Source organism: Micropterus salmoides, unplaced genomic scaffold (assembly GCF_014851395.1).
Source record: "Micropterus salmoides isolate LMB-PRFRI ecotype aquatic unplaced genomic scaffold, ASM1485139v1 Ms_hic_scaffold_2091, whole genome shotgun sequence".
Taxonomy (NCBI): domain Eukaryota; kingdom Metazoa; phylum Chordata; class Actinopteri; order Centrarchiformes; family Centrarchidae; genus Micropterus; species Micropterus salmoides.
In genome coordinates this window covers 5651-16937 of record NW_024041253.1, presented here as the reverse complement: position 1 = coordinate 16937, position 11287 = coordinate 5651, and the positions used below count along the sequence as shown (strand labels likewise).

The 11287-nt window shown below is 40.9% G+C and overlaps 1 long non-coding RNA gene across 1 annotated transcript; it reads left to right on the top strand.

The window, feature by feature from the left end:
- The first annotated feature begins 1587 nt into the window (after positions 1-1587).
- Positions 1588-2442, top strand: LOC119915365. Its single transcript, XR_005446937.1, has 2 exons — positions 1588-1661; positions 1986-2442. It is a non-coding gene; the product is annotated as an uncharacterized LOC119915365 (long non-coding RNA).
- The last annotated feature ends 8845 nt before the right edge of the window (positions 2443-11287 follow it).

The window sequence follows — 11287 nt, the reverse complement described above, 5'->3', positions numbered from 1 at the left end:
TACGAGGCTCACCTGTAAACATCAAAGTAGCGTCACTGATGTTTTAGCTTCACTGAGAGTTTATAATCTAACCAATACAGTTACATCTCATGGGCGACGGAATGTCACAGGGTTTTGACGTCATTTTTGGGCCTGCATGCAGGCTTTGGTCGGCTTCACTGTTTCAGCTGTGGCTTACCCCCTTGGTTTTGACACGATTCAGATTTGTTGAACTGTTGATGCAAAACTCTACACACACCCCTTCATTTCTCACTGCCTGCACCATGTGGTCATTTAGAAAACACTAACATTCAATATTGTTCACTTAAGTCAACACAGCATGAGCTCAATTAGCACCCAATTAAGTGTCCCACACCCATCAGAACCTTCAAGAGATAACAGGGCCACTTCATTCAGTTTTGGAACAATGGATCCAGAGAGACGTGAAGGAGGATGAGGAAACCAGACAGGAGGAGGAGGAAGGAGTAGTAGGAAGAGAACGAAGAGGAAGTGCAAGGTGACAAGCCATCTCGGTTAAAAATTCATGCCACTCTGGTTGACTATGTCCTGGTCTAACTGACTATGTCCTGTTCTAGTTGACCATGTCCTTATCCATGGTATGACTATGAGGGATGCTGGGACAGAATAATGTTTTTGTTTGGTCTGGTGTACTAGAATAAAAATGTGCACGTGGGGGAGAACCACAAAAAAAAAGCACCATAATAAACCATCAACTAAAAGTACTGTACCAATGTTTCCACATATGGGATTGGTAGTGTGTAATATTTAGCCGTATGTTTATCAAGCTCAAAATTATTTGATTTTCAGAATCTTTAAGCCGGAACATGAATTTATACATCTGGACCCTGAGTCTTTAACAGTTTTTGCTTTAAAGTACATTCAAAACGTCTTATATCATTTTCTTTTAGATGTATTGTTGGTCTTTACCAAGTAATTCTATGATATCAATGCTGTACTGAAAAAACAGGACTTAGTGATTTTACTGACTCTTAGAATTGGTAATTTGTTTCATTTCAAATCTCAATTTTAACATGTGTTCCTTCTGGTAAACCTGGTTGGTTTAATAAGAAAGTTTGAACCAGGCACTTTGTATAACTTGTGTTAAAAATACCAAAATGTAAGAACCATCTGTTTGGACTTGTTGCAGCAACTCTACTCTCTGCCATGACTGACACCACATTGTATCTTACAGGAGGAAATCAGAGGTGTTGAATCATCCTGACACAACTTAACAGGTTTCCTAAAACAGGCCAACACATCTTCACCCAGACAGGCAGCTGCTGCGCTGTCGGCTTCTGATAATTGGCTGACAACTGCGGAAAGAAAAGTCGACTGACACAAGTTACAGGAGTGAATTTCCCCAGAGCACATGGAGCTAACGAGGCAGCCGCCTCCTGCTGTTTGTGACAAATAACTCAACACACACACAGCTGAGAGCATCTACTGCCTTTAAACAGGAGACACAAATATCAGCTCCTTAACTGCGATAAAAGAGTATTTATGGAATACTCATGGAATCATGGAAGAGGTCATTTCAGACGCTAATCAGAGTAAGTAGCATCCAAACAGAGATGAACATGAGGGGAGCTGGGAGGAGCCAGAGGAGAGGACGCAACAATCACAATACATAGGAGAGTGTTGTGGTGGCAGCCCGGCTGACGGTGAGTGTCCTGTTTATTTCTTTTTCTTGTGATTGTGTTTTGGCCTGCCTGTCTGTCGCCTCTGCTCCCCTTGCTTGTGTTCTCCTTCTCTCTCTCTGCTCCTGAGCCCAGCTGACAGTCCGCACCCGCACCTCGTCAGCCACCTCCTCCGCCTGCCACACCTGCCAGCAATCAACTCCATCCCTGCCAGTATTTCAACCCCAGTTCTCCACACAATCGCTGCTTGATCGTCGTTGCTCCAAACCTGGTGCCACTTTGCCCTTGAGAAACCTGCATCATCTCTGTTTCCCTTAGTTTTCCCTGTGTCTGTCTGCCTTTTCCCAGGTTCACTCACCTCCGTCGAGTCAGCTGAGCTCGCCCACCTGCCCTCTCCCCTCGGACTTCCCCCACACGGTTCTCCCTCGTGCCTCGCCAGTCAGCCTGCCACCACACTCCTCCACCAAAATCAGTTTCCTGACCAATTCCTGGTTAGTTACACACAAAATGCAGAATTTGACCCACTGTGTCTAAACTCTGCACACAAGCCAAATAAGAAACAACACCTGGAGATAAACTCACTTCTACTTCAAATTTCTGCAATCAAAACCTAGCACTTCTTTTTTCAAAAGGGCATTTTTGGATCAATGGAAACATGCATCATGTTTCTTAAACATTCACAGCAGCAGCAACACACTGAGCATTATTCAACACAAAAATGTTTAGTGCTTTGTAGACTTTTTTTTATTTCATCAAACAGATCTCTGGGAAAGATTGTTTAGTAAATCTACTCACATTTCAATAAACACAAAAATGGAACAGCTTCAGGAATTTTTTTTTTTTCTTTACATGTTTTTACAAAAACAGACAGACAATCCCAGCACAGTAATCAGTACAACAGCAATAAAAAAAGCAAAATGATAGTGGACTGGCAAAGAGAAATACTTGTGTAAAGGATCGTGCAGATAGCTTTATGGATCACGCCTTCTATTAGGGTCTGGCCACATCACCTCCTCCACATAACATGCAACGTCCTCCCTGGTCGGGCAGCGGAGAAAATATCATCTTGTGTGTTGTGTATCCAACCGTGGTCTGACCCCACCTGAATGTCTCCACATGCCTCCTCCATTGCTTGCAGAAGAGACATGCAGGCATGTGGTTGCTGAAAAGACTTCCTCAGTTGGATTGACAAATGTGGAGAAAGAGGGCAGCTTACCTGAGGTCTATCTGTAGTGCTACAGCTGTGACTGATTGGTGTTCATTTACTATTTAAAGAGGTGGTATTGTTCTTTTTGGCTTTTCCCCTCTCCTTTATTGTGTTATATTCTTTGTGCATGTAACAGGTTTGCAAACTGAAAAAGCCCAAAGTCCAGCCCAAAGGGAGTTCCCATCTCCCACTGAAAACACTGCTGGATTGTAGTCCAGCCTTTACTTCAGTAACCTCTCTGCGTCACTATGTAACACACAGCATAATTCTCACCTAGCGGCTAGTGTGGCAGCCCCAAAACACTACTTGAGCACCTGCCCCTTTGCCCATTGGGAAGTGCCCTTCTGTCAAAGCAACATTTCCTTTGGGCTATTTATTTAAAAAGAATTTGTGAAGGCCTGCCTAATGTAAGTATTGGTAAATGAATGAATAATAATTTAGCCGTAATAAAATGACCCACATTATGACCTTTCACCTGACAACCTCATATCCGTGATTGCAGCGGTGTGTTTGTTGTAGGTTGCTGGATGTATTTTATAAGAACGACTTGAAGAGAACAGGCACAGTTGTTTATATTGCTGTGTGTAGCCTGTAGAAGTAACGCTGCGGGCTTACAGTTAGCCGACAGCTAACGTTGTTACTACTCACAGTAATATAAACAAAGGTGCACTGTTCACTTTGTTTTACTGCCGTTCAGGTGTCTGATCTCTTTTATGTAATCTGACTAAAAACTTTTCACTTTGAACTTGCATTATTACAGTATTTTTTAATAAAACGTAATGTGAGAAACTGTGTGTAATGTTTTGCTGAAATTGTGTTTGTCCTTTTGGTGCCTTCTGTGTAAGCATGGTTGTGTGGCAGCATGAGGTTAGAGGCCCATTGCTGTGTTAATTGACAGGTGTGGGCAGGGTCAGCAGATGGCAGGTAATGGTTAAACAGGAAGCAGGAAGGTATAAAGGGTGGCATGGCCCCTTCCTCTTACTGCCACCAAGCACCCACATCACTGTGCGCAGCAATGTGCACAGCTGCTTCAGTGGTAAGAGTAAATGCGCTCATGTGTGGTCATTGATAATAGTGTTGCAAGCTGTTAATTTGGGTTACTTGGTATCCCAGGCTCACTGTTAGTGTGGACTAGGGCTGTCCCCGACTAATGAGATCGAGATAGATATATATATATATATATATATATATATATATATATATTTAAAAATAAAATAAAAATATTTAAAAAGCGTCGGGCGGGCCCTCGCACATGTAGCACGTTGAGGTGGCCACGTTTCAGAGTCTGGAGCTCTGCCTGTGCAGCTGTGAATTTGCCATGCGCTTCGGAACGCTGCACAAATGTGTTAATCATCACTTCCTGTGTCCCCTTTATGGCGCTACATAGCACTTGGTGCTATGACTACAACTGAATATTGGTATGTAGATGTGTTCAGGGCGGGACTGTTATCAAGCTTGTAAAGTTTGGTGCTGAACTTACAACAACTTCCTCTTTCATGGCGAATCATCGATTTTTGGATGCCATTCAACGAAAACTGACCATTTGTGCAACTTTTAATCGTCAACGGGTTTAGAGTAGACAGCGACAACCTGAAGCTGGTCAGACTAATTCTGTAGGAGTTTGTTAAAGTACGGAGCCTGTAAATAATACAAAATGACAATAAAATTTAAAATGGCCGACTTCCTGTTGGGTTTAGGGCATCGCTCCAAGAGGCTTTTTGGTACGTCTGGACATGATACATGTGCCACAGAAATTTCATACATATAGGTCAAACGTGCTGTGGGGGCTGCTTCGTTTAAAGATCAATTCCTGTTGCCAGCAGGTGGCGCTATGACTGTGGGTGAATGTCAGCATGTACATGTGTTCAGGGTGGAACTCTTATTAAACGTGTAGAATTTCGTACAGATCTGAGCATCTACAGTAAAGTTACAACAACTTCCTGTGTCATGGTGCAGCATGGCACTTCGCCGCCACGCCACTGCCAAGTCGTAAACCGAAAATTCACAAGTTTTACAACATGGCCTCATCAATGTGTTAAGGGTTTCCTGGGACAGTTTTGAAGTTCATATGTTCATATACAGGGTAAAACGTGTCATTTCCTGTTGCCAGCAGATGGCGCTATGACTGAGTGAATATTGGCATGTGGATGTTTTCAGGGTGGGACTCTTATAATGTATGCAAAATTTTGTGCAGATGTGAGCATGTAGTCTGAAGTTACAATAACTTCCTGTTTTATGGCGAATCATCGATTTTGGACACCACGCCACAGGCATGCCGTTTCACGAAAACTCACCATTTGCACAACTTTTAATCGTCAATGGGTTTAGACTGCATAGGAAAAATGACGATTGAATCCAAAATGGCCGACTTCCTGTTGGGTTTAGGCAATGGCTCCATGAGGCTTTTTTGTGCGTCTAGACATGATGTAAATATTGTTAATAATTTGTTTTGTTTATTTTGTTTTCTTTCCCTTGAAAGAAACTTTATTTCCGTTGTAAATATCTGTTGTTTGCTTTGGATTTAAATGAACAGGGCTTTTTTTTGTTGAACTAACAGATTTTGCTTTTCATTGACTTAATAGTGGTTTTCTCGCAGTTCTGTATGTTTTTAACAGTATGCGTGTTGGGAAAAGCCTTTTAAAAAGAAAAGGAACTGCGTTGTGAATGGAACAACGTCTCTGACCCTCTCTCCTCAAAGTAAGAGAAACCTGTGTGCCTTCATTTATCAGTGTTGCTGAATTATATTTCTTGGGTTGAAATTCCCCAGGTGTTGTTGTTGGTTTAATGTCTTAGAAATTTGCAGTAGGGTCAAAGCCAGGCTTCTTAGCGGGAGCCGCAAACTATTCGCCTCGCCACAGTTGCAAAAGCTAAGGTTTTCATGCTTTGGGCTAAGCATTCAACATTCACTAGTGTGTTAGCTATCGGGAAAAACTGTAAAGAAGCTGCACTTGAAACAAATAAAAAACACTTGTGTGTACTAGTGTGTACTCTTGTTGTGTGTGGTAAACCCAGTGTGTAAAGTGTGTGTAGTATGCTGCTATCTGTTTGATTCACAATCTCGATTTATACCTGAAGTTTTTATAAATTGTCTGTACTGTTAAACTGTGTTCTTTTACCTTTTATAATTAATAATAATAGGGCTGGGCATGTTAACATGTTATTAGCGCATTAATTAACGCAGACAATTATTTTATCGCACATTAACAGTTTTATTTTTAATTATTATTTTGAAAGTCCGCTGTTCACTGGCTCTGAATACACATACAGTCAAACCATGGGTCACAGGTGTTGATCAGCCTGCAAATCACACACCCAAACAAGCAGTGGAGGGAGGCTTCAGCAGACTTTGTTGGATGCAGCGTGTGGGAGAAGTATAGACAAAAGCAAGACAAGCGATCAAATGCCACAGTGAAGTGGATAGCTACACACTGCATGCTGATTAGTATTGGGGAAGATGTCTGTCTTAGGAACGTTCTTAAAATCACAACGTAGTCGCTTGGCCCCACGGGGTTGATCAGACAGACAGGGGAGACAAGCTCTCCGCGAGTAAACGGCAGGCGCTCTATTGATGGTAACTTGGGAACGGCTTCTGTGCTCTACACAGCTGTAGCCAGTTTAACTTAAATTCAAATTATAGGCTACATAACTTTACCTGATAGGTCTTCATCTAGTTTTGCGGGGATGCTCTGCCATATGAATTCCCTCCTGCTGATCAGGATCAGTCTCTCTTCCAATGATTTGTGCTGCGTGTCGCGTAAAAAAAAGTTCAAGACAACTTCAGTGACGGGCGTGTGAGTGAGACGTGCACAACCGCGACAGTTTCACGGGAACGCACCCACTTGTTGCAACCCCTTGTGCTCGACCACTTCACCTCACTCTAACAGAAAATAGACTGTTTCTGCTGCTCCCTGATAAAAGAAAAATGTTTCTGCTGATACCTGTTCAGAAAAAACCCCCAGGAAAGCTGGCAGTGGAAAATAGCTTTGGTTTAATATTTGATTTCATTACATGATACATTATATTTGATTTTCAGGACAGGGTCAGACTACAACGGACAGTCAAGAATACAGAAAGATCATCGGTGCCAACCTGCCCTCCATTCAGGACTTTTTTTTTCTCAAGACATTTCCAGAGTCAGGAAACGGGCAGGAAACATCACTGCAGATCCATCTCACCCCGGACACAACCTGTTCCAGCTCCTCCCCTCTGGTAGGCGCTACAGAGCACTGTACGCCAAAACCAACAGACTCAGGAACAGTTTCTTCCCACAAGCCATCACTCTGATGAACAGCTGATTTCTGCCTCACAGTGTCAGGAACAATTCCTGTGCAATAACCCAGTAACTTTGTCTCTAATCAGTCACCTGTTTACTGGGGTACCACTTATCATTTATTCATCATTCTCTATTTCAGAGCTGTTATACAATATGGTTATATTGTCATATTGTATATACTGTATACCAATACACCTACCTCAAGTACATAACACCTGCATAATACTTATTTATTTGCACTTTGCTCCATCACACTGTTTACATGTATGCATGTATGTGTATGTGCACCTGTATATCTCATCTACCCCGACATGTACATCATGATAATAATAATTTACTCTTGCATCCTTTGCACTCTGCCCATTGCACTTTTGTCTCAATCTATTTTGTTTTTGTTTATAGTGTATGTATATGTGTTCTCTATACTGTAGCCTGTGTTTGATTTTATTACTGTATTATTGTATTAGTAAGCACGTTGTGAGTAATGGTCAATGAGTCAAATTCCTCGTATATATATATACCTGGCAATAAAGCTGATTCTGATACATTCATTTTTAAGTTGAGATTTACAATAAATATTAAATAAACGGAATACTGGTGGTTAAAAGCACCTTATTTGTTTGCAAACCACATGTTATTGCACTTTTGTGTACATAGCAGTACATTTAAATTAAAAGTGCTCAATGGGGGGGGCGCTGCTGAGCTTTAATGGAGTAGGACGAGAGTTTTGGATTTCGATTAAAACTGTAATTTATCTGCACTTTTTAGTCGCATATTTAGTCTTGTCTTACTCCGCAGTAGTTTTTGTTGAGAAGGTTAACTCTGGACTGCGTAAAATCTCTGGAAAGAACTCTGAAACTCGCAATACTATTCTATGCAGCCCCCCCAGGCCCTCAAGATAGTAACTCATGGCCTCTTGTGGAGCCTGCACAATGGAGCAGCTTTTCTCCCCAAAGCAGAGGGTGCACAGTGCCTGCTCCAGCTACCACCTACTTAAAACACTCCTTGGGTGATAACTATGGATAGAGACTATTTGATTAACTTTTATATAAACTTAGGGGTGAGTTATGCAACAGCAATGGCAGCACCAACAGCGTAGCTGTTATCGCCCAGAGAAGAAGAAAGAGAGTGGGATCAGAGCAATGTTGGCCCAGCTTGGAACTAAGGCTGCTCCTAAACCTCTGCTCTGGACAAAATGGGACTCAGGTTGGCCAAGAAATGAAAATCAGAGACTGCAGTGCTCAAATCTTTACACAATTCCCAAGGACTTCACGATTTCACAGCACAAATGTGGAGCTTACAGCAGGGTAATTATATGGCAGAATATTTGCCAAAAAGCTTATACTTCCCAGCATATGGTGCACTTTATAATCTTAGAGATTATCCAAGTTTTTATTCCTTAAATTACTATGTATATAAATAAATGTTGTTTCATTTTCTTCTTAAATGTCACCATATTTGAATCCATGTAACATTAGTCATTGAGAATGTGAGCAAAGCTACATGGCTGTTAAATACATGTTTTTTAAAGCAAGTTCCGTTATTGTAGCTTCTGTGATCATACGACAGATTAGTTAGTATTTAACACATCCTGAAATTTGCCATGTCAAAGTTTTTTCACTTTAGAAGAATATACAGTTTAACAATCAGTTTAACGTCACTGTCGGGATGATTAAAACACTTGTTTCTTGCAGTCACACGATTGGTGGACCTGTCTTTTACAATAAATTAGACTATATGAAGCCAGGACAAGTTACACACACAACTTCAAATGCAATTTGTTGGGTTTCTTGTGTTGTCTTCCCAAATTTAGGGCTGGTAATTTTATGGAAATAGCCTAAAGTAAAATACAGTTATTGTTCCACTGAAGAAACTGGTGTCAAATGTACAAACAAAATAAAAATAAACTGGTCTTTGTGTGAAAAAACAGAAACCCAGTAGCTTCTACTCTTTCATACACGATGCAGCATTTAGTACAAATACAACAGAACTGCAGCCCAAATATAGCACATAAACGTACAAAAAAAAATACGGCAGTGGCACCTCTATTAACAGAGGACAGAAAAACATTCACAACACTGCCCAGAAAAATCACTATAGGCTACATTACTTGTGCTAACTTGTCAAACGTTTGAGCTCAAAGGAAACAAAATGTGTCCATACACAGATAAATACATTCATTATACAAATTAAAATAAAACAGTCATCAGGTTTCTTCCGTTTCATGGGCAGCTCTGGGCTACACCTGCAACATTTGCAGTTGCATATTAGCCTATACAGCCTTTACTGACTATGTGAATCGCTAAGCCCCACCCCCCTTAGTTTCTGTTGCTAAGTCCGACAAACTGTCGGCGCTACCACTGTCTATTACTGCACTCCCCGGAGAAATATTGTCAAATTAGTTGGAAAAAGCGATCTCAGAAAGAAGCAGACAGTTTTTCAGTTGCATTATAGATTTGAAGGTTGTATTCAGGCTGTCAAACTGACTCAAACTGACGTGAAAAAAATTAAAGATAGAAGCTAAAGTCTACCGATCACACAGTACAAGTGAAAAAGCAGAACAGTAGGACTTTTTTAGGTCCCATTGAGTTGGATTAGTTTTAAGTTAGCTGGATTTATTTTAGGTTTTGAAAAGAGAATAAATCGTACTTCTATCAACCTCTCTGGGTAGCTGCTGTAACTATTGTAAGTGCCCCAGGAACAGCGTTTGACCAGATCTTAGAAAAATACAGCCAAAAAAAGCTAGAAAATGACTGTTTTTACATCATTAGAGTCAATGGAGTGCAGCCATGAAAGTGTCCGACTTAAGTTAGAGTGAGTCCTATACTGTGCTGTGATTGGCCAGCTATGTATTCGGGGCGTGGCTTAGTAAAGGATCAATTGTGGGCAACTTTTGGTCAATGTGGGAAACACTGCTGTCTCCTTTGTTCTGTGGTTATATGGGGACTTTGGGTGTATTTGTGTTCAGGGGTATGATGGGAGGAGGGTGTCCCACCTCAGCTCTCTATGATCATTTGCATTTTTTTATTTATTTTTTTATTTAAATAGTTAATGGCAATATAGATCCCAGCATCGCTGGGTCAGGCACACCTCTCAGATTTATCAGTTGGAATATTAGAGGTATGGGTAATCCTGTTAAGAGATCTAAGGTTTTTGCACTCTTGAAACGTTTAAACTCTGATTTACAGGAGACTCACCTTCGTATTAAAGATCACCATAGGTTACATTGCCCTTGGGTAAGTCAAGTCTTCCACTCAAACTTTAATTCAAAAGCTAGAGGAGTCGCCATTTTAATAAACAAAAAAGTGCAGTTCTCATCCACTGATGTTACCGCTGATAGGAATGGCAGATACCTTTGTTGCTGGTACTCTAATGCAAAGAAAAGTTTTGTTGGTAAATGTATATGCCCCGAACTTCGATGGTGAATTCGCTAGTCGACTAATCTTAATTATTGATTTGATTAGTAGACGATTATTTTTGTCTCCCCCTAACCCTAATTAAACCATTTAACCAATTATATATCTTTAAAGTGAATTACTGATGTCCAACACAGCCTAACTAGTTAACGTTACCATTAAGTGAACAAGGTTTATTATTCAGAATGAACACCAGTATCAATGTCAGGGGGAAACCAGGGGAAAAGACAAGACAGCGTAGGCTCCTCCTATAATTCACTGATTTATACAAACTTTAAAACTTTTAACTGTTTAACAAAGATTTTTGCTATGGAACTAAAATTAAAAGCAAGTACTATAACCACAATACTAACAATGTAATGTCTATTTAGAAAAATAAAGCAACAGCCCCTTTCATACTGTAGTTTATTTTTAATGCGGTGTTCATGAGGGAGACAGACGAGCGAGAGGATGTGCTACAACTGTTACGGTGGGTGTGGGTTGAGCAGGTTGGAGGACCCAAATACAGGACGCAAGTGTGATGGAAATTTGATATTTTACTGTGTTTACTGTTTCACCCTGCACGCTTCATCAGAATAGACCAGTGTTTCACTGTGTGGTATTTGATTATTTTATTATGTTACAGCTAGGTGAAGTTTCCCATGGGAAAGATGCTCGTTAGAGAGTTTTCTTATCAGACTGTCCTTGATAGGCCTTCATCTCAGGACAGCTGGTCCCTACTCCCTTCCTCTCCTGGATAGCTGCGTAATACCCT